The sequence below is a fragment of the Corvus hawaiiensis genome, chromosome 5, assembly GCF_020740725.1.
Source record: "Corvus hawaiiensis isolate bCorHaw1 chromosome 5, bCorHaw1.pri.cur, whole genome shotgun sequence".
Classification (NCBI taxonomy): Eukaryota; Metazoa; Chordata; class Aves; order Passeriformes; family Corvidae; genus Corvus; species Corvus hawaiiensis.
In genome coordinates this window covers 69642642-69666638 of record NC_063217.1, presented here as the reverse complement: position 1 = coordinate 69666638, position 23997 = coordinate 69642642, and the positions used below count along the sequence as shown (strand labels likewise).

General features: G+C 39.1%; 1 long non-coding RNA gene across 1 annotated transcript in view; it reads right to left on the bottom strand.

Moving 5' to 3' along the window:
- The window catches only part of LOC125326535, an 86717-nt gene that overhangs the window by 41430 nt on the left and 21290 nt on the right, over positions 1 to 23997 (bottom strand). The window contains exons 5-6 of the long non-coding RNA XR_007203877.1: positions 5712 to 5910; positions 5241 to 5391 (exon numbers count right to left, since the gene is read on the bottom strand). This is a non-coding gene — a long non-coding RNA (uncharacterized LOC125326535). The remainder of the gene's footprint in view (positions 1 to 5240; positions 5392 to 5711; positions 5911 to 23997) is intronic.

The window sequence follows — 23997 nt, the reverse complement described above, 5'->3', positions numbered from 1 at the left end:
AATAAAATTTCAATTCTCCCCATCCCAACAAAAGCACAATGCACTCCCATATGGAAGCTCCTAACTCCTCAGCATTAACTATCAGATGTTTCCAAATGCTTCAGGGTGTATCACAAGTATCTCTCATCAACAATGATTTCTTTTTCTAGAAAATCATCCTGTCTATGTTTTAAATACCTGCATATTAAAAGTTAACCTCAAGACAGGTTTTAAAACTTTAATTTAATTGCAGTATCTGTTATGGCATAGATTTTCCTTAAGAATAAGAATCAAGCAGAAATATCTTCCTCTGTCACTCTTTGGATTGTAAAACCCTCTCCTCCCTGGATGTATCAATGCCAGTTAAATTTAGCCTTTCCTTTTGGGCCCCCAAACCCCTGACTTTGCTCTAGCAAATTTTGAAAGAAATTTCTAGAATATGTTTGTGAGTTCTGGAAAGCTGCCATATTCAAGCAGCAGCAGCTGAAAGGTCATGAGGCTTAACATAGAAGTGTATCATAAAATCAAGTTTTAAGGGGTTTTGGAAAAAGAAATATAGAATGCAATTTATGAGGCTCGTCTCCACTCAAACTCCTGTGATACAGACCATGATAAGTTGCCAATTTGCCAGCATAAATAGGAAAAAGGTTATAATTATGTTTTGCTGTGCTGCTGTTCTGGAAATTTTTGACCATTTAGGATGTTCCAGAGCCAGTGGTTATCCAAGAAGCACAAGAGGAAGGCCACAGCAGGAAGGAATTGTGCACCACTAAGCATGAGGGTGCCTGTCCAAACGTGGGGTACCAGCAAATGCACCGAGATGTTTGTAAGGGGAAAAGAAACTGCTGAGAGGCCTCAAAAAGGCTGAATTTACCACTGGGCTCCCATGAGAGACACATCCCATGGGACAATGCAAAAATGTGACTCAACTACATGATGACTTTCCAGAGAGATGGAGTCAGGATGATTAGTTTAGTGAATTGTCTCATACTTTTACCACAGACTGCACAGCGATGACCAGCAGAGTTTTGTTGTTGACTTCTGTGGATGATTACAGCATGAACAAGAATTTTAAGACGGTTTTTACAATTTTTTTTTTCTTTTTGAGCAAGGGTCTTAAGACATCTTTTATCTAGATATATATGAGGGAAAATGGGAAAAAATTAATTCACACCTACTGACCCAGGTATCTAGCTTCCTGCATAGCATAGGTTTGCTAAAAAAGGTGAGTCAGAGTGGAAATGTAATTCAGTTCCCTAAATTTAAAAGCTAATAATGTCTCTTTATGTGCCATGCCACCTTCAAGTATCAACCACAGTAAATAAAAAAACAACACAAAACAAAAAAAGGCCCTGACTATATGTTTGCTCCTGAAATTTGTGTCCAAACGTTTATTTACTTGGTGAACACCATCTTTGTGTTAGGTGGCAAATGTAAAACAGACTTCACCCATTTACATATTTCTGGTTCATACAACATTTAACTGAGACTGGATAAAACAACCATGATTAACTGAGGCAAACCAAAAACATATCCACGCATTCAAAATCATAATTAAACACATTTCCATTGATACTTACTTTGTTTTCTCACAGTGAGCAACGTAACAGGAAAAAGACTGACAAAATGGTACCAGAGTAAGTTACTCATTTGTTCATTTTTTAGGAAAACTGTTCTGCTTGAGAAATATTATAGACAAATTCTATGAGTCATTTAGGGATCGAAGAAAATTGACAGAGAGGGCTAGCTTCATTTTAGTCTCCAATGAGCAGCAATAGCAGAGAAACTGCCAAAGCTTCTTTCCTATGCCAGAAACAAAAGCCAGATCCTATTCATGGACTAGGAAAAGTTAAGTCAGTAGAGCAAAGCTGGCCAACTAGCTTACCTTGGGCAGAAGTTGTTTGGGCAGAAGTTCTAGACTGTAATTCTTGTTTGTTTGGGTTGGTGTAAAAATACTTTGCCCACCCCATGCACCTCTATGTAAAACCAGTTCTTCCTAAGGGTGTTAAATTTGATGGCATGGGCTCTAGATGACCGAGCCTGATTTCAAGCATTTCGTAGCAAAAAATGGGTTTAGACCAGCAATTTCTACTCCACATCATCACAACCATGTCAAAATGATAAATCATCGGCTGAAAATGCTATAGGTCATAATCCATGTATTTAGCATTATCTAGTGTAAGAAGGCACCAAGGAAGCCTCGGTCATCACCTACTGACATTTTCTTTTAACTGAAAAGCAAGAAAATGAATTATTTCGATGTCAGGACCTGACCTTAGAGGAACCAGGGATTTGCAGATACATAGAGAGCTTAGTTGGGTCAAGAAAGAAGAAAAAACAACCTGATCTGAGGCCTCAGGAGTTATCATTACCTCAAACTGAGACAGAACATTTGGACTTAATGATCTTAGAGGTGTTTTCTAACCTAAATGATTCTGTGATTCTCTATCTACAAAGGGGACAATACGAGAATCTGGAGTTGCAGTCCCAAAGCATGTGTACTTTGCTGAAGTTGCCATTTCACCTAAACTGAGGAGTTGGCAGTACATTTCACATCTCTCAGAAGTGAGGCAGGCAGCAGTGTGAAAATCTTCCTCTGGTCCAGGAGCCCTCCAAGAGGAAAAACAGAGCAGCCTGAGACAGAGGCACGCACAAATCATCCATCACCAGAAGGAACAAATGTCCTGCTCCTGCCAGCAGTCCCACTGGCTGCCAACAGCTATCACAGCAAGACTAGGAAACAGCTCAGATACCACTGAGGACATATTCAGAAACGGAGGGATCTCTCTTGTGCAGCATGAAGACAGCTGGAAGCAGGCATCAAATGCGGCAGCTGCATGTGGAGCACCTTGTCCAAGCCAGTCCCCATCTCCTGGCTGTGGGGACATGCAGACCAGCTGGCTCGGGGCTGCTATCAGCATAAAAGCCTGTGTGGACCAGCCCAGCCACTAAGGACTCCACTCCCTACTGGATTTGGAGAGAGGCATTAGCAGTCACAGGCCTCCACTTAATCCTAAACACCATTGCTCACATGATGATGCAAGAGCACTGTCACTTCCCTCCACCCATCTGCAGCTGAAATCACAGTCTCACTTGTATAGGTTAGCACAAAGGAAAACGCCAATCTCCACTATTACCAGGCCCCTCAGAAGGATACAAAACTAATCTTATCAGGTCCAGAGTATGTGGGACACATTTTTTTCCCCACTGAGGCAAGTATTTTCCAGAAAAGTACTTTTAAATTCTTTTTTGTGCTGCTTTTCTATAAATTCCCATCTGATGTTTTTTCCCCCTAAATCACTGACTTCACTTATCTTTTGCGTAACTATTTCTCTGAATGCATTTCAAATAAAAATTATTTCAATTTATTTACCCACAAAAAAATCATTCCATAATTCAATCAGGGATAATAATTGCTCTTGAAGCTGTGAAATGCCTTAACTTCAATTTTCTGTGTAATGAACTATAAACTTTTATATTCAATAATCATGAAGTGTACATTCACTGAGGCATGCATTTCTAACCACATAGTTTTGAGAGGAATGACATTTTTTAAAGCAGTTACACTCCACACTAATTAATTTTGAGAATATAAACACTCTCCAAAGTTGCAAAATTAGGCAATTATACAATAATGTGTTATAATCATAAGAGTTTTTCAGTTCTGAAGACTTTTTTTACTTATTTTCTCACCATTGCTAGGCTCTCAGCACATATGGATGAGCACTACAAAGCCAATCAGCAATTCAAAATGTATGCTTTGCATTTTAGCTTAGACTTCTGGTGTTTGCAGAACAGTGTGTGTCTAACTGCTGTTCCCACAGCTGTAAAGCTTTAAGACTTAAGAACGCATTGAACCAGAGTCTGTCCTCACATAATTGGAGTGGCGCAAAGTTTTGTTTGGGGGTGTTCATTTAAAGCACAAAGCCCCATCTGACGAATCCCAGGTTGTTCCCCACATGATAAAAGTGCAGGGTTATTCATTACCCTGTGACATGTAATTAACATGATGATTGGCTCTATACACCTTATAAACAATGAACACTTTTCTTATTTCCTTTTAACTACCACCATTTAAAATCACTAGGAGAGAGGGGGGAAAAAAAAAAGATACAGCCACTGAGGAAATTTCCAAATTAAGAGGTCCTTGAGATTCCAAAACAAACCCAAAAAACATAAGACACTCTTCTCTTCATAAAACACTCACAATAGCAGAGGCCCAGCTTACAACTTTTAACTGCTGCAGAGCTCACACTTCAAGGCAGGATGCTGAGGCCGTACAAAGGGATCCCACAGCTACTGCACATCACAGCCTAATGAATCTTTTCCCATGACAGGTACAGACCTCGGGACTGGGGTGGGAGCCAGGCTGTCAGAGGAAAAGTTCAGAGAATCTACAGTGGCAAAGGCTCAGTGTGCAAGATCCTGTAACTGTCTGGAAGATTTACCTCCATGCATCTATGCAACTATTTTGTAAATCCCAGAGCACACCTACCTGTCACCATGTTTCAGTCAAACCTATCAAAAGCATACACAAACCAAGACGCTGTCAATCTTTAAGCTACTTCCTGAACACAAATATACCTATCAGAGCTGAGAACATTTTCCTTTTGTTCTGTCAAAACCTTCCTTACTCTCTTGGGCATTTGAGGGAGACGTGCAGAAAACTTTCTTCAACTCTTTTTCTAGTTGCCCTTTATTGAACATAATGTAGTAATTCTGGCCAATTCTCAGTAACTAGTGAATAATTCTACTAATTCTATTTGAAATGTAGTCTAGGACCCTGAATACTTCCTCCAGTTACGTACAATGTAGCTTTCACTCTTATTTCTGAGAATCAGGGTACCAACCTTGTTGCTGGAGCTAATGCACAGAGATGCAGCGCAGATCTTGTCAGTCTCTACTACTCACAGAACACCGGAATTTCTCACACCCTTGCCAAAAAACAGCACTGGCTTTTCCTGAATGTGGGACCCATCTATGCTAATACCTTTCCTTTGATGACTTTGCTTGTTTCTGAAACTGAGAAAGCCTCCAAAGGATTTAAAAGCAGGATTCTTCTTGTATCATTTCAAATGTCACTGTATATGTCTGTTATGAGCCAGTCATCAGAACTGCCCCTTTAGCCAACAGGGGAGTAAATGCTTCCAGATATGATCTATTTTAATTTAAGCAGAAACTAGTTGTGGGCTAGATGCTCTTTTTTTCTTGTGCTGACCATAAGGACTGTTAAAATGACAGAGAAATCATGGTTAACCTACCATTTAAAAGAACAGGATCCCTACAGACATCTTCCAAGAGTTGTGTGAGGGTCTCTTCATTAAGTCTTCCTTTTAGTCTCCTTGAGAAGAAGAGAGCTGAGTGAAACCTTTTTTAGCCAAACTTGTCCTGAAAGAAATCACAGACTCTGGTCTGTGAAAATAAACAATCAATCACAAAACAATTTTGATTTCTATTAATTCTTTTGGTCAGGAAAACAAAATCTTTTTCTGTTATTCTATGAAGAGGACATTTCCAATTTGATGTTTTTCTAACTAAACCTTTTGTATTCAAAGCCACACTTTATTTTGAAATTTGCCAGCATTTTAATCACAAAACAAATGCTATTGGAGTGAGCCAAGCGAAAAATCAACAGCTCTAGTCACAAGATCATGTTCCACATTTAGGGTGGTGTCCTGCCAGGGAACACAATCTCTTTTGCAACTGTACCCTGCTCTCCTTCAGCTTCTTACCTTGTGTCTCAGGCCGCACAGAGGTGGAAGTTTTGACACTGCAATTTACCTTCCTCTTCAGCTTTTGGCTCATCCCTAGGGCATATCTGATGGGCGCTAATCCACCCTAATTAGCCTACTGGGAAAACAACAGATAGTTTGCAAGACTTGAAAGGCTTGTTCAGGAAAGTCGACATCTCTGGCAAAGAGTTTAATGTGTCTGCAATCAAGACAAAAGGAGAGATTGGATCACCATAATGAACTCTAATTTTGTATTGCTCTAGAAGGATAAAATGAGGGTGAATTGAGGCTCTGAAATCTTTTAGCACAAGAGCAAATGAAAGCTTTAAATTATGCATTTTTTTTCTGTCAACTGAATAAGCACAACTTTATAAGCATGATTTAATCCAAAAAACAGATGCACTCTTCCCTTAAGACAGAAATCTAAGCCAACTGGCTTGCATAAGCATTTTCTGTGCGTGATTATTGGACGTGGCAGGTTGAAAGAACCAAGAAGCAGGATTTTGAGCCATGGCAGGAGATGCAAAGAACAGAGGTCCAAATCTTCACAGGAAATAAAAGCAGGCAAGAGAGAGAAAGAAGAGTGGGGGAAGATATTCAGCAGCATTTAATCACAGAGTTCAGGAATCAGGCTCTGAATGTAGTGATGACATGCATAAGTGGCGGTAGGTCCTCTTTGTGCGGTTTTGCCATGCAAGCAGCATTGCAAGTTGTCGTGCATCATCCATAGCCATGGTTACAATTTTTACCTAGTAATGATTCCATTGTAATTAATGGATGTTCCCACTGCATAAGGCAGAATACTGATGAGGAATGTGAAGGGCAGACAATAGTTTAACTATCTTTGATTAAAGTCTCACTTTGCGTTGAGAAAGCTGCATTCATCATGTTGCCTCTCTCTCAGTTCTCCATTCTTTCCGATCATCGATAAATTGAACTAACAGATTTCCACCCCAGTAGATTTTTGCCTATTCTGTTTTGTGCACTGTCTCTCCTGGCTTTTCAAGGCAGACCACAGACAAAAGTAGGAGCCCCCCTACACTTTGAGTTAATGTCACTTTTGGAAGAGAATGGATGCAATTCTGTGCACGTTGCTTTAACCGTGTCTCCAGCTTATTAACAACTAATTACAGGATATCCTGGATAAAGCTGAAAAACATTAAGTTAGATGCAATGCTAACATATTACTGTATGCAAAATTTACTGTGGATTGAACTCTTCAGTCAGCAGTAAATAGCCTGAATGTTTGGACCTGTGAACACACACAACTGATAACTTGACAAATTACAGAGGACAAATTCTGGCCCACAGTGCACCTACACAACTGTCACTGTTTCAGTGGGAAGAGCAACAATTCTTCCTTCAAATTTCTATTAAATACTGTTATTTTTCAGTTTTGGTATTGCATGTCACTTAATTTTGTCCTGATGTTTCCAGCTGCTCTTGAGAGCTTCATGATGTTTTTGACTTTGCTGCTTGGTTAAAAAAACTAAACACAGGTTGGTGCTTTCCCTCTATTTATTCCCAGTTGAAAGGAGAGAAGTCCGAGGAGCAGCAGATGAAGCAGGACCACAAAAAACAGGAAAGTGAAAGCTGGCTGCTGCCAGCTCCCCACCAACACTCACTACATGAGAACTAGTGCCTGTAATCCCAAATACGTGCACATGCATATGCATGACTGTAGTGCCACTGATGAATAGAAATGTTTGTCTCGCTCATGTGAAAAGACATCAGCTGCTTTTGGCTTCAAAGTCAAGATGTCTGGTTTTAGCCTTTTTTCTGTCAGAGACACCTGATGGATCTGGACTGAGTCCCACATGGATAAATCAGGAGCCTTTAGCTAATTTTACTGTAGATCGTGTAGAGTTAAGGGAAATGTCTAAAGTCGGTATCAATGGTTTTAAAACTTTTGTTAAGGTCTCTCTTTTTTCTTTCTTAAGGAAGATACCAATATGCTGAGAGCTGTTAACAGAGAATGGAAGAGCTCAAATCCACGTTTGTGAGACAGAGATGTCTGCATAGAATAAGGAAACCTCTTTAATCCTGGTTGGGTATTTACAGGTAATCAAATAAATAAGAGACATGCTAACATAAATATTAACTTAACGTGAAAAAGAAAAACATGAAATTGGTGGGGTTTTCTCCATCCCAAAACAGAACTTTAAGTAATTGTCAGCTTTTGTGAATGAGCAAAGAAACTTACCTCCAAAGAGCTTCCAGTGATAAAAAAGTGATGGACTACTGCTGTTTAGTCTTGCATCCTGCCCTGTTTTCATATTGTATGACTCAAAAGCTGTACACAGTACTTTTAAAGGCAGATATATGTTTCTCAGAACCACTGATAAAACAATGTTTTTAACTAGCTACAAATCTAAACACAGCAACTCTGTTGAACAATTTTATTTCCCATTTTCTTCTTGTTCTTTAAAAGTAATTAAAAAAACGCCATCCCTACAACCACAATCAACTCCTTGATTTGTTTTAAAATAAAGAACGTAAACATTGCCAGATCATTAACTTGGAACATGGCGAATGGAAAAGGAAACTCCAATTTGATAATATTTGTTGGTTTTAAGAAAGCCATTTCATACATTAATTGTGAGATCCGAAAGAAATTACAAAAAACTTGACCATTTGAACTATTTAAGTAAAACGTGAGAAATACACTGTATGGAAAAAGTATGCAGAGGTAATGGCAAAAGAACCAGATGTCTTTGTAGGGCTTTTCAGTCTTTAACTTCAGCATCAGTATGATAAAGAGCAACATAAAAACCTGTCACTGCTACAGCCAAGTGAGAACACATACACACACTTTCAGCACAGCCAAGATATGACATTTTTAGGAACATGGAGTGCATCCATTTTGTTCTCATGTTTGTACATTTCTGTAAGCACGGCCAAGTTTTTGCAAGGCAGAACTCAGAGAGAAAGACCAGGAGGCTGGATAATGCTGAGTGTAGTCTAACAGGATATACCGGGCCATTGGTTTCCCTCCAGATGTTCTTCAATGGAACCAGTGTTTCAATGGCCAAGTTTCACTAAGCTCCATGATGTCAAACATAAGGTTCTCTACCACATGACTCAAGAAATTAAGGATAAAAGCACTGACTTAGGTGTGATTGTGAATCTGGACAAATTCCTAGGAACAAATTCTTGTTGCAGACTGCATATATTGACAAAAGACACCCAGGGGGTACTTAATGAAGATAAGTGAAATATTAGAAAAGTAAAAATGCATGAACATATATTTTAAAAGACCTCAAAAAGGTTTTAACAATAATTAGGAAGTTTTTCAGAGTCATGTAAACTTCCACTTAAATGGATAAGTTTAGGTACACAGTTCTGCTGGAAAACCTTATTAATTACTATAATGGCCAAACTTCGGAGCCTACATTTTTACATTATTTTTTGATTTATGATCTATATGATTGTCCTGATCTGGTGACCAAAAAATTACCGAAACATGTAAAAATCTTGCACCAAAAAAGAGAGATGCTGCTTAGCGTCACATTCTCTCCCTCTCTTCTAAATTGAAACAAAGGATTCTTACATTATCAGATTCCTACAGAACCTGTCCTCAGAAAGATAATAAATCATCAGAAAGTTGAAAGACACCCAGGATTTTCCTCTTCAACACAGTGAAAGGCAGAAGATGGAAGGAAAAAAAAGGCTTCTGTCTTATTGCTGCTCTGATTACTATTTATGTCTCACTTAGTGAAGAATTTGTCATGCTTGAAACAAGCTGTGACTGCATCAGTGACAGTAACTGAAATACCAGCTGCTGATTCATGAGTCAACCATGTATTATTGTCTCTACAGGTTACAGAGGATGTATAAAAAAAAAATCACAAAGAAATCCCACCAAACAAAACAGGTGGAGATTTTATGACAAATTAACTTCCCAGAACAAAATTGTAAAAATAGCTTCCATTAGGAAATCCCTCTTTTTGGATTCTTCACACTTCAACAAATACTTTATTTAAAAAAAAAAAAAGGAATGGGTGGTGTACCCATGAAAAAGTTTGACTTTCCTCTCTGTGGTGGGTTGGACACCAGGTGCCCACTAAAGCCACTCGATCACTCCCAGCAGGACGGGGAGAGAATATATAAGGAAAGGCTCATGAGTCGGGATAAGGGCAGGGGCAGATCACTGACTGATTACTGTCATGGTGCAGTCAGTTCACCACATGTTGTCTCCTCCACTCTTTGTTCCTCAGGGGCAGGACTCCTCACACTCTTCACCCGCTCCAGCGTGTCTCCCATGGAAGACAGGTCTCCATGAACTTCTCCAGTGTGAGTCCCTCCCACGGGCTGCAGTCCTTCAGGAACAGGCTGCTCCAGCGTGGGTCCCCCATGGGGTCACAAGTCCTGCCAGCAAACCTGAAAGTGTGGGCTCTTTCTCTACAGGGTCACAGGTCCTGCCAGGAGCCTGCCCCAGCACGGGCTTCTCACGGGGTCACAGCCTCTTTCAGGCATCCACCTGCTCCTGCGTGGCATCCTCCAGAGGCTGCAGGTGGATCTTTGCGCCGCTGTGGGACTGCCATGGGCTGCGGGGGCACAGCTGCCTCACCGCGGGCTGCACCGCGGGCTGCAGGGGCATCTCAGTACTGGCACCCGGAGCACCTCCTGCGCCTCCTTCTGCACTGACCATGGTGTCTGCAGGGCTGTTCCTCTCACGTATTCCCACTCCTCTCCCTGGCTGAAGTTGCTGCTGCGAGGTTTATTCCCCCTTTTTGAAATCTGTTATCCCAGAGGTGCTACCACCGCCACTGCTGGGCTTGGCCCAGGCCTGAGGCGGGTCTGTCTTGGAGCCGGCTGGCATTGTCTCCACCAGATACAGGGAAAGCCTCCAGCAGCTCCCCACAGAAGCCACCCCAAAACCTTGCCCTGCAAACCTAACACACTCTCCTGCTCAAAACAGACACATTCTCAAAGCCATTGCCAACCTTGTGTCAAGGATATCTGTTCCCTTCTACACAGAACAGAAACAAACTGTAAGCATTGATGGATTGCACCCTTTTTTTCAAGAAATTTCTTGTTTCACAAACGCTAATGTTCAAGGAAATAGCTTTGTATCAGTTCTTCAGAAAAAAAAAAAGAGGATTTCTGTAGAAGGCCTGATAAGCTCCCACCACTCTTGTGTCACACTCAGGCAACCTCAGCTAAAGGCCTTGCCACTGTTCCATCTATAATTCTAAATCACAGTATCACATGATTTCACAACTGGCTCTCATTATCTTCTACCACATAAAATCTTTGGGATGAATGTGCCATACTTAGTTAATTCAGTACTTTTTTCCAGTTATGGAGAAATAAAGAACATCTACATACCAGGTTAAGATTCCTTGGAATGTTTGAGAAGAGGATGCAAGTCTATAAATCATTTGAAAATGGACATGCACAGATGTTTTTAATTGACATAAGGACATGATTCATAGCAGAATATAAGAAAAAAATCTAGCAACTTTATTTTGGTCTACTGATTAACCCTCCTGCACAATCTCTGCATGCAATCCATGTTGGGACATGGGGTTTCAAGCACCCTGCTGACAAACTGTCCAGAAATACAAGTGCCTGACACCTTCATGTCATTAATATTTTCAAGGCAGACTCTACCAAAAAAATAAAAGTTTTCTAGAGAATCAGTTTACTAGAGGTCTTCTAATTTCAAAGCTACACCCAGAATTTCAGAAAAGCTCCAGACATTACATTGCTCTGGGAAATACACTACTACTGACACTTATGAGACTTGAAGCTCTGCTGAATGTTAAAGCTCAGTACCTCCTATGACAACGTGTCTCACATGACTGCCATATGTGACTTTTAAGCACTGATGATTCCCAAAGCAGAGGGCTTGCTTCACAAGACTTCTGAAAGATCTAGCCAAAAACATTTACCTGTTTCTAAGGAACAGAGAAGGGAAAACACAGGATTTTTGCTCCTGCTGAAAAAAAGTTAATAAGCTTTGCTTATTAAATTGGTTGTGAAACAAAGGTTTGCATTAAACAGGAAAGTTTTTCTGTGTCAAGGATAGCCTTTCAACTACACCTGTAAAAATTTGCCTATATTTGGCCCACCCAGAATCCTTAAAAAAATAAAAAAGTCTATTTAAGCAAGTTCAACACGAACTGGAAGTTGGAATTGAACTGCTAATTTCCCTGAAGACTCCTCAGCTCACTGGAACATGCAGCTGAGTAAAACATTTCCTGCAATTAAAGAAGAGAACTTGTAATGACACTTTTTATCTTCCATGACACTTTGGCTTAAGTCTGAAGGAGGAAAGATGTGACTGGATGCACAGTTTGGAAGTGTGAGGATGGAGATCAGCTAGAGACTGAGGGGTGAAGACATTTTGTAAGAGAAATCAGGAGTGCAACTGGGCCTCCTTGGCCAGATACCAAGGATGGAAACAGATACAACAGGCAGGAGAAACTGCCCAATGGAAACATGTGGGAGCAGAGAAGGGAAGGCAAAAAAATGTTGATATGGCCCTTCAGGGACAACCAATATAAGCAGCATAAACCACAAGGTGGTATAAGACCTTTCAGAAAACAGGAATTACGTATGGTAAGTTAGAGCCTTCTGGCAAAATTTGGCTTAGGCTACTTGAATATTTTAAAATTCAGCAACAGAGGCAGCGAGAGAAGTAAACTTCTCTGGCTAATGCATAAATTGGGTGAGACTAATTCTCCCTTCCAACCCAGCATCTTGTGTCCTCCTGTAGCCATGAGCAGTTATCTAGTAAGCATGAAGTGGTATTTTCCCCAATTAACTCACAACTTCCAGTAGTGAGAAACAGTATCTTCCTGATCAGAATCCAATCAGAGTAATCTTTCTTTTTCTTCAATGAGTTTACTTGACTACCTTTCAAAGCCAAGTCAGTTTTAAGCATCCAGTGTCCCAAGCCAGAGTACTCCTTTATGTGAAGCTGCTCTCTGTGGATGGTTTTGAGCCTGCTGCTGGCCATTGCATTTAAAGCCCTTTTTCTTATATTAGAAGAGACAACAAGCAATCTTTGCCTCTTTTCCTCCCTTCTCCATCCCATTTGTCAGATTATAGGCCTTCACCCTTCTGTTTCCTGCATCATCTGCAGAGCTGTATACATTTGATCATTCTTACACAAAAAATGACTCCTTATCGCCTTCCCCTCTTTCTCTTTCTCTGCCACATCCACTTTAGCAGACACAACAGATAAGAACATCCATCAATATTAAAAAACAATTCTATAAAAGCAGATACAAAGCACAAATATGACACCAAGATTTTTATTTTTTATTAATAACACTCGATAAGTAAGAAAATGTTGGCTGCTGTCATCTGTGCCCAATATTTAAAGTTTTCATATGGGTATTAGAGATGAGCTTTCAAAAAAGGGAAGGGAAGACAAGTATCCTTTTTGCTCTAGTAAGAGAAGATATTAAATGTATTGCCCAGGTCCACACAGTGAGGGAGCAAAGGAAGAGATTGCTTTGAAAAGAGAAACAAACAAGCAGATGAAGCCTCCAAAGGGGAGAATAAGAAATTTTAATTTAGTTCCAGAAAACTCACTGAGAATATCAATGAGGAGGGAAGGACAATTACTCAAAGATTAACAACTGTGTTCATTCTGGAGGTGAAATGGAGTCAGGGATAGCAGAGGAGCTAACAGGATAATAAATAAAGAGTGCATTGTAGAAAAGCTTTGGTGTGTTTGAGGGCACAAGAATTAATGATCAAAAATAGAATATAAGACTCCAAAAATCCGAGAAATTTGTGTCTGCAGGTGTGTTTTCTTCTCTTTCTTCAAACATATTTATCTTCAATCAAGATGTGGGGCAAGAGCACAGTGGGGTGACCTTGAGAGTAACAAATCATCCAGCAAACAGCAACATCATATAATGAGATATCAAATAACAGGGGAGTTTTTGACATATTCAAAAAGTAAGATGAAGAAAGAGGGAGGTATTAGGCACATTGAATCAAAACATACTCAAACTATTCTGCATTCCTGAACACCAGCCCTCACATCACCCTTGCAATCACGCAGGACCATCATCTTAACAAGAAAAATCTTGAAAAAGTAGTGCTAAAAGCATTTGAATGGGCGCCAGGGAGTCAGTACAACAATTCTTAGAGAAACCAGATCAAGCAAAACAACAAGATTATTACAGATTCCCTAAACAGAAATTAAATGTTAGCAGAATACCTCACAACCCTGAAAAAATAATGATCTCCAAAACAGGCAGCTTTTCACCAAAGGACCAGTTTAGATCTTCATCTGTTTTCAAGAGAGTTACGTACATTTTCCATCACTGACACGGAGATCAGTCTTGGGCTCCAAGAGTAGGTCCAGAAGCCACTAAACCAAATGACAAAAGCTGTCACACAAAAATTACACTGGAATGCATATTCTGAGGGCCAAAGTTAACATCTTATATTGGGACAAAGAATTCTGGACTATATTTCCAAGTTACCAGAAGAGAAATACATTTTTGAAAGGACAGAAAACAAATACCAAGTGCATCTTTACTGGTATAAATATCTGTGGAAAAAAATCCAAGGGTTCATGGAGTTCAGCTTAAGGAAATTTCAGTCCACTTAAGCCACTGATCTGAAATTTTTTTAAAAAAACTTACTTTAAATCTTTTAGAAAGCAAAATAGATGAAAGGAAGTGGATGTAGTATTTCTGCTGATGTTTTTACTGCAAAGGCCAGCGCTTGGGGAATGACTTACAAAAGTGCAAGGCAGGACACACAAGCCACAGGCAGAGATCTTCCTCCATAAGAGCAAGTTAAATACTAATGCCCAGGAGAACTGAGGGAACACACTGAAGTGAAAAAGTAACAATCCCTGGCACTTACAAACTCTATTAATACAGAAGTTTTAAAGTGCATAATGTCCCTTTAAATCAGACATGCAATTTTATATAAACCTCAGCGTAGAACTTAAATCTACCACAGATCAAGTTACATAAACTGTGTAACAGATGCTTTATATTCATTTTTTCATTCTTGTTTAAGGTTTTACTCATTCCTAATCAAATGTTTATATGACTAAAATTTGGGTTAACTGGAAATTATGTGTTTTATTTGAATTTTTGAAAGCATGCGATGCCCATAGTTGTCCTGGCAGTATTTAAAATACTGAAGTCATTAAAATATTTTCCAGTCCAATGGGGAAGAGAGCAAAGTTGAATGTGCTATATGGCAACATTTTTCTACTGGATGTGGTGGGGTATCTGGCAATCAAAATTCAGTGTTTTCTCATGCCACAGAGGAAACAATATTGATCCTTCAAGCAGGATTATAAAATATGAATAAATATACGTCAATAACAGATCATAAGAAAATAAAATCATCAGGACTATATAATGAAATGTATCATATATTTGTATTTCTTTTCTGCAAGAAAAGAAATTAAATGGGACAAGAGGAATTAAATCGATTTTATAGCTTTAAAAAGTGAAAGCAAGGAAGATATTTAAAGAAAATGTATCAAATTATTATGGCCTAGATTGCAAAAAGGAACCTTTTCCCAAGTCACCATGTCTTGAAACTTTAGAGGTCAGCGTACTTTGATAAATTCAAAACTTCCAAAATAATGTTTCCAAGAAGATTTTCAGTAGCCATTAGTACCTGATGATGTAAGAGACCTTTTTTCAAGTATAAATCTTCACTTCAAGAACTCAGGTTAAAATGCCCATCAAGAGGCAAACATTGCCTAAGTGTCACTTAAATGCAAGAGGACACCAGAGAAACAGAAGAGACTGAGTAGTGGTGACATTCTGTCTTCTACCACGAGGTCTGAAGCTCATTGAGGCCATGGCACCCACAGCCAAGGGGCCTACACAGTAGATGGTATTTGAGAGCCATCTAAAATAAACATCTCCATGTCTACTTGGCCCTCAGTTTTAGGGACCCGGACTTGTTGGCCCAGCCTCTATTAGTCTCAGCTATTTCCTTGAGATGAAGAATAGTCAAGCAATGATTTTTTTCTTAATATTAGAAATATGACAAATTTCAGAGGAAGTGGTGCCCAAATGAAGGAAAAGGATCTGTGCATGTGTCTGTCAGAATGGCTGTTCATCCACTGTCCATGCTCCAGACTAGCTGAGTTTGGACCTCAGCTTCAAGCCTCTGCTACGCTCACAACTACCTGGACCACACCACTAAGCTCTTCTAGGTGTTGTTCTCATCACACTATTGACTGAAACAAATTTAGTTTAGTTGTGAACATAAACTTCCAAGAAATTAATATCTTTAAAAATAGTTCCTTCTCTGAGTATACATGAAAGCTAATAAAAGAAATATGATGGTGTTGTAATGATATAACAACTTCAGTGAGTTGTATCTGTCCTGTGCTCTTTCCAAAGATGGTAGAGATGTTTTGGAAATAAACTGATAAATGCATTGCATCATTTCAGCAAATAGAAGACCTTATCCCCCCTTGCCAAAGTCAGTAACTATGTGGCATTTATAAATCAGTATTCATGGTATATGCCTGCAATTTCATGAGGGTAGCACATGAGGAAGAAAAAACAGAAGCTTTGAAACTGTGAAGTTCAAATCCAGACTTTGCCCAAATTTAAAGATAGCTGAAGCCAGATATTGTTTCAACACAATGGAAAGTTTGGAGCCAGCTGGAAATTTTGGCTATACAAATGGCTGTTTCTGAAATTCAAGCATGTTCATGAGCTAAGCTTTGGTTCAAGCCATGAGCAAGATATGGACTAGCCACAAAAATTCAGATATTAATTTGGGCCCAGAGTATGGCTCAAAGCTTTCTGGATCCAAAGTGTGCAAAAACTAACACTAATTTTTGTCTTTGGTACAGCTAATCCAAAGAACAAAAAATATACTTTGGATGAATGTGAATATTTCAGTTCTCTTTTGTAAAAGTGCACAATTGTGATGTAAAAATTAGCAGTGTGGCAGACTCCACAACAGCCTTTAGAAAATTTCTCCAATGGTAACTAAAACTGTGCATTTCCTTTCTAATCTAAACTTACCCGGTATCAACCCACAGTCATTGGATCTTCTGACAGCTTTCTTTGCTAGACTGGAAACCCCAGTTTTCAAGTTTTATTCACCTTAGAAGTGTGCATCAGCACAGACTGAAATACACATTAAGCTTCTCATAGTCAGGAAAAACAGTATAAACATAAATATAAAACACACGTTTCCTAACCCCTCCTTGATCCTGACATTTGTTTTCTGATCAGCTTTTGACCATCCAACTTGAATTAGTGATGCTGGGGCACACTAAAACCCAACAGACACTGCATCAAGACCCTGGATTTCTTTGCTTATTTGTATATGGATCATATCAGCTCTTTTGGCCACAGCAGTAGTCCAGAAGGTAGCAATCAGGTATTATCCATTTTGATTCCCAATTCTTTATTTACTCTTTCCAAGTTGGAGACCCTTCTCCTGTAATTAGAGCTGTCCCCTTGGCTAGTGGATGTAAGAGGTATTTGACCATATTCAGACACACTATTTGCTGCACCCAGATGACCAGATGATCTAGATTTTCCTTTCTCATTAATCACTCCCCAGACTTCATGCCACTATTACAGCCTCAGTAAACCTTTTAAGTTTAATTCCAGCAGGTTAATATGGATCAATGTTAAACACAATGTTAAGTCAATACCTTTTGCAGATATGATCCTGTTTATGGCTATGGAGGAAGACAGTATTTTCACCAGAATGAGGACAACAACATGACCTTAGAAACTTCTTAAAAACTACAAAATCCTCAAGCTATATAGTCTGCCAAGTTCTAAGGTCAGAGTCTCTCACCGAGGAGAAGATGTGGAACAAGACAAGGCACTGAGAATTTTGTGAAGTTCTCAGGTTGCTTTGTCAATATTCCAATTCTCCTTTTCCAGCCCTCCATCCAACATTATGGGTCGAAACCATCTGAAGGAATGAGTTGGAAAAGTCTGAAGGATAACTTGAAACTCTTCCTGCCCTCTGGAAAATTCTGAAATCCCTCCTATTTAATTACAACACAGCTTATATAACACTTTGGCTGCCTTTCCTCCTCTGCTTTGTTTTGTTTGCGTTACTAAGAATATTTGCATGAAAACAGGATATTTGTTTATTAAGAGCTCATCATCTCCTGCTGTGTATTCTCCAGTTTAAGTCATATTCCTTAACGTTTATTAGCAAAAGGAGACCATAAATCCTGTTTTCTGTAAAAGTGCCTAATAATAAAATGAGCAAAGAAACTAAAGTGGAGAGATTCAGGAAGAAAGAAAGAGTAAGTGAGAAGGAGAGACTACATACATGATAGATGGTGTAACTTGTGTTTTCCAGGGGAAATGGCCTAAAACGTTCCCCACAACGTGTGAACTTTTCTTTAGCACTTCTTATCCACCCTTCTATTTCCAAGCAGGCATCTCTCAAACTGGGCAGACACACATAAAAATTCTATCTTGCCATCAGAAGATAAGTCAATAACTCCCCCTTGTCCCTTTTAGTTCTACTGATTTTCTCAATAATGAATGCCAACCTACAGGAGGAATATACAACATGGAATAGAAGGGTTCACACAGCTGGCACCATGGATATGGAACAGCGGAAGAAAAGATCTAAGTGCTTGCCAAGAAAGGACTAAGCAAACCTCAAGTGCAATCTTAAGTTTAGCTTCATACTGTCTTCTCATTTATCATTTTCCTTCAAAATATGGTTTGCATTTCCAAGATGTACTAGATTGATAGATTCCCACATGACTGAACATGTTTACAGTTTTGCAGGCTTTTTTTAGCTCTAAAATCTGCAAAGATCTACAAGTAGTTGGCTAGAGAAAATGAGCAAGGATCTATTCTGAAGTGCTAAGCAATAGTCCAAAGCATTCATGTACATAACACACACCCAAAGGATCTCCACTTACCCCTTGCAGGATAAAAATGGAGACTACATAGAGTCACTAACCATTTTTATAATATGTTGAGATATTTTTCTTCCAAATAGGAATCTAGACATCAGAAAAAGATGTCTAGGAAAGGACTGGGAGTGATTCCACAGCTCTGGCATACAGTGCAAGCAGTATTACACGATCATCTCTTCAGAGATGTTATGCAAACAAAAATCTAAAAATAGAATAAATACTGCCTTCTCAAAATTGGGTGATTTGATTCATAGGGTGTTAAAATGCATCTATCTAGACTGGTCCCAGCCAGTATAAAGGCAAGGACCAATTTACTTAATAGAAGTATTTTAAATGCTATCTAAGAATGAATTTTTTTTATTGGTTTCACAAGAAACTGGCATGTCCATTGTATCCTTTCTCTTTCATTTGTCTTTCTTGAAACATTACTTGGTTTTGCCTCAAGTTAGATTCAAGTTCATCTGCCATTTTAGACCCAAACCACATATTTTCATTGATGTAGGGATGAATTCTGCATCAAACTTCTCTTCACCATATGAAAGATTCACATACACAAAGTGAGTCCTAAAATTCTGCCATTTAAAACTCCCACTGGTACAGGGAGCTTGACAAGAGAAAACAAGAAACTTAGCAGTTCCCTATCCGCCCAAATACATGAGTAACATTTGTGGCACCTACTTTCATGTAATGTTTCTTAGCTTCCCAGGTCTATCCAAAGTATTATGATGGACCAAATCCCATGTTAAGGTGCTGTCTCTCACAATATCCAGTACTAATTGCAAAAAAACTTGTGTTAGACGAGTATGAATAAACCCACTGCACAGAAAAGTCAATTAACAAAGCTAACAGAACAGGCTAAGTGCCTGTAATACACCAGAAATATAAATGTATATACATAGATATATATACTGCTACAGCTGTATATACAGAAATACATACTAAAAGACATCCATGTGGAACATACATACAACTACAACCCATGGCCCAGATATTTGGTTCTGTAGTACTCACTGTTCATCATCACACCCATTTCTTTTGTCCTGCTCAGTGAATCAAATGCTCTTGCTGAGAAACAAATCTCAAGTCTCTTGTCTGGGAGAGCTGATCTCCCACACAGGGAGACAGCACCAGGGATCCTGGGATGAGCTCCCTTTAAGAATCCCAGATAAATGGACAAAGAAGGTGTTGCAGGGAATTCCAGGAGCTATCCCAGGAGAAGCAGCTGGGTCAAGACCATGCTCTTACTTTACAGCTTAAAAAGCTTGCAAAAAGCAACCAGAGATGCCTTCTTTTATTACATTTGCTTCCTTCAGGAGGGCTGAGGACAAGACCTCTACTGACAGTTTCTTACCTTTAGTGGTCTTTCCACTCTCACTAGGACATAGACAGAGAGGTATAGCCTAAAACACGGATTGCTCAAATTTTAATCAGAGACTTGACTACCTGCCAAACCATCCCAGAACTGGTAAGGAATCAAAAGGTCTTAAATCATGTTTTAGACACTGGCTATAAATCATTTGGACTTTACATTTATAATAAACTAGATGCTTTACGTTTTCATATATAAAACTCCATCAGTAACAACTCAAGCCAAATGCTCGCTAAAACCAAATTATTCCCATGACTAGAAGTGCAGATTTTCAAATGTAGTTGAACAGAGTTTGAACAAAAGAAGTCATAGCACCATTCCAAAATCATAACCGGCAAATTTTAGAGAAAAAAAACAACTTGTTAGTCTCAGATACCTGCTGTGAGAATCCTAATTCCATGTTTATACTACAAAAATACAATATACTTACTTTCAAAAGCAACGAGACTCTACAAGTTCCTCTGCAGATAGAGATCTAAAGAGCTTGAATAATCATCATTTAGGATAATCTCAGCTTTAGAGCTCTTGCTATTTACCACTGTAAGGATATAAAGTGCTAACTATTACGTCTGATGCATCTTGTTGGGAATTTGGGACCCACATGACTTATGTTAAATAATATTTGTATATTCCATGTTTTTGTTGGACCCACATACACATCTGCCTTTTGCCAGAATGGGGAGAAATTTTAAAAATATTTAAAGGGATCCCAGCTCTCAAGCCATTTAATTTACAATCCTGAACATTTTCTCATTAATTGACTCCAGCAAAAGAAGGCTCATGGAGGCATGGAAACAGGCACCATATTTTATTTCAGAAAGAATAACAACCATCACAACCACAGAAAAGAGACTCTTTTGCATTGGGACATGAGTAGCAGAGCTCACAGTCTATGACACAGGCCAAGGTGGAAAGACACATATTTTTGCCTGGGTGCTCACCCACACCCTCTGAATCAGCATCTTCAGTGTTTTAAGACCAGACCTTACAGCAGGATCTGCCTGTACAGACTCCCGTTCCTGTGTGGCATCTCATTAAGTTCAATGGGACTCTGCAATGTTCCAATATTTGGAAACACTATTCCAGTGTCTAGAGTTTTTATCTCTGAACAATATCTAATCTAGGTGTACATATATGTCTTGGATCAGATTCTACCAAAAAATATCAAATATTTACTGGAGAACAGAGTAACTTTGATTTTATATTTTTCTACAGGTTTCTTTCTTGTGTCTTACAAACCAGGGGCAAAAAAGAGATAGATAAAACTGAAGGATTTTCCTTAAGATTGATTTTCCTCTTCAAGACAGCTTCAAGCTTCTTAATCATCCAAACTCACAAGAGAAGGCAACACATACCACAAACTCTGAGTAGAAATATGCAATCTCAAAGTTGAAACTAGAGCTCTCTAAAAGCAACTTTTACTAAGGATAAGCACGTACAACCAACAGAAAGACTTCTCAAGGTAAAAATTTGCTGTTGAGGACCCAAAGTCCACACATTAAGCACTTGAGGGACAGGACTATGGGTCTTGCAGACTTTTTGGTTTGGCTGGTTATTTGTTAAACTTTGGACCAGTCAGGTTCCATGGCCTGAAAGCCCTCTAGCAGCTGGAGTGCATTAGCTGCAATGCTGGAGTGCATCTTCCAGCACAGTTTCATCAGAAAGGAATTCTGTTCACCTGCTCCAAGACCTTTTGCCAATGCATATCAAAACAAGGTAAGTGTGGACAACTGGTAGATTCTTTTCAAAAGTTCTGAGCTGGACTAAAACGTACAGGTAGATGTTCCCTGTGCATATGCTTTACAGTGTGGAGACTGGCAGACATCACTGACCCACAGTGTTTCACAGGGACAATGCCATCATTGATATGGCCTTGTGATTTAAAAGAAAACTAATAAATCATATGACTAGAAAACTAAAACAACATTATTCCTTCCCTGTAACACAGTTTTTCCACATACCAATTTGTCTGGCTTCATCAAACCTGCTGTGTAAATGTATATGGAAACTAGAGATAGCCAAGCAACTATGAAACAAATAAGCTGATCAGTTACATCATCCTCCTGTTAAGTTATGATCACATCATGGAAAAGTCTGAGAAATCTTACACCGTTTCCTCTACCATTTCCTTCCAGTCTTCCTTGCAAACAACACACATTATCTCCAGCAGTGTCATAGCAGGAGACAACACATTTACCTCGATTTACTTAACCAATTCAGGAAAAAAAAAACCTAATAAAAGATATCTTCATGTTTATCAAATACAACATAATGAAGCAGATTGTCTCCCTGTAGGTGTTAGTATGTAAAGCCAAAGGTAACAATGACCTTTTCTAAAACTAAAGGAAAACTGAAAATGTCTCCATACACCCTTCTCTGTAAAAATCAAACATCTGCTCAAGATCCTGATGCAGTAACACAATAAGTCTGCAGCTTTTGTAGTTATGAATAAATGCATCTTAAAACACAATACTGCAAAAGCCATTCCTCCTCCATTTGCCTGCCAAATTCAGAGTTCCAAAATCTCTGACCTGGATCCTCTAATCAGTTTCTGGCCCTCTTGCCTCCCTTGGGAGCTGCAAAGGTGGAGGTAGCTGGCTGTGGCCAGCACTGCTCCCTGCTCTTGCAGGAGTGCCCTCACTGGCACAAGTGCCAGATCCAGAAACACATTGTGCTTCCCACTGTCAGCCCTGACAGAGGAAGAGGTGTTGGAGGAAATGGAAGACACAGTAGGGCTGTGGCCAAGGCACCAGAGCCCAGGCAGGGGATTACCTTGGAGGACAGACTGGAATGTATCTGCACAGCTCAAATCTGCTGTGAATTTTGTTTGGTAAGCAAGAATCACAAGCAGTAATGATGTTAAAATCACCTTATGGAAAGAACACCTTCAACCTGTCACACTACAAAGGTATCCCCTAAATACAACATCAAAGGCTTAACCAGTATGGAAGCCTGAACATTATCTTCAGCATACTTTATTACATCAAAAAGAACAATTACAGCAAATAGAGCCTCGAATCCTTGAAATGAAGAAAAAAAATTTAAAAATTGGATTTTACTTCTTTGTGGGCTAGTCCCAGATGAAAAACAATTTAACTCACTGTTCTTACAAAGAGACAAGAACTGTGGTCTTTTTTGCCTGGGGCTGCAATGCAAGTTTGTGGAACTCTCTTGAAACTCTTCTTTAGTTACGTCATGATTGCTTAATTCAGATTTGGCTTAGTCAGTGACGTTTCTGTACATTATTTCATGGATCATAGCTGTGTATCAAGGTAAATGTATGGCAAGATTCTTTATTTGATGTTTAATATCAACACACCTTGTGACTATCACAGTATTAAAGCAGCTGCTCTAACAAGAAACACCTTTAAGTTTGGAAGGCCTTTTAGCTGAGTCCAATTTGTTTATCCCTGATAAATTATTTCTGATTTGTTATTTAGTTTGGGTTGTAGAGTTATCAGCTCTTCATGAAAGGGCTAACTCCCCAAACCTGCTATTTTTCAAGGGGGCAGGGGTATTTCATTATTGTGTTCCACTTCATTCCCTTTTGTTTCATTTTTCTCCTCGTAGAAGACTCTGCCAAATATTTCAAAGCCCTTCTTGGCAAGTAATAAAATAATTTGGACAGAGTATAGTGCAATTAGAATTTTTTGGCAGGTTTTGTATTTTGGATACTGATGAGAAGAGTATCAGTTCTAGCGTACTTGACCAGTTCATTATTTCAGATAATTTCCTGCCACACAGCACCATTGCTACAGATTGTGTTTGGTTGAAAAACCAGCAAGGAAACACATCCCAGTTTCTGGGGGTTTTGAGTGCCGATAACATTAAATAAATTGCTTTTTCTCCCCCATCTGTCATTCACCCTGATTTAACTCATAAAATCTTATTTCTCTCCTTAACATTGTATATCGAAAAACCATTTCTTACACTCCAGAATGTAATATCATGTCACTTATTACATACGAAAAGGCTGTAAAACACACAGAGGAACACATTTGCATTGCTGTTATTAGGGGCCAAGTTCAATTATTCCGTCTTTTACT